The sequence below is a fragment of the Trypanosoma theileri genome, assembly GCF_002087225.1.
Source record: "Trypanosoma theileri isolate Edinburgh chromosome Unknown TM35_Tth_30_V1, whole genome shotgun sequence".
In the NCBI taxonomy this organism is placed as follows: domain Eukaryota; phylum Euglenozoa; class Kinetoplastea; order Trypanosomatida; family Trypanosomatidae; genus Trypanosoma; species Trypanosoma theileri.
In genome coordinates, this window is record NW_021639872.1 from 13,257 (window position 1) to 13,539 (window position 283).

Sequence of the window (283 nt, forward strand, 5' to 3'; positions counted from 1 at the left end):
TTTTTTTTTTTTCTACTCTCTTCTTGGTATAAATAAAATGGTTTTACTGTAAGTGAATGACTCTAAGTGGGGGTTAAAAGGTCAGACTAAGTAGAGAAAAAGTTCTAAGAGAAATAAAAAAAAGGGAAAATGAAGACGTGTGAAATTGAGGGTTTATCTCCAACAAGCATTTCTGTACCTCCCGCCGTTGTGAGAAGAACTCATGCTGGGCTAATGGCAGCATCTGGTACGAGGATGCCAGTGCGACGCGGACAATATGTTACTCCAGCAATTTATGTGAATG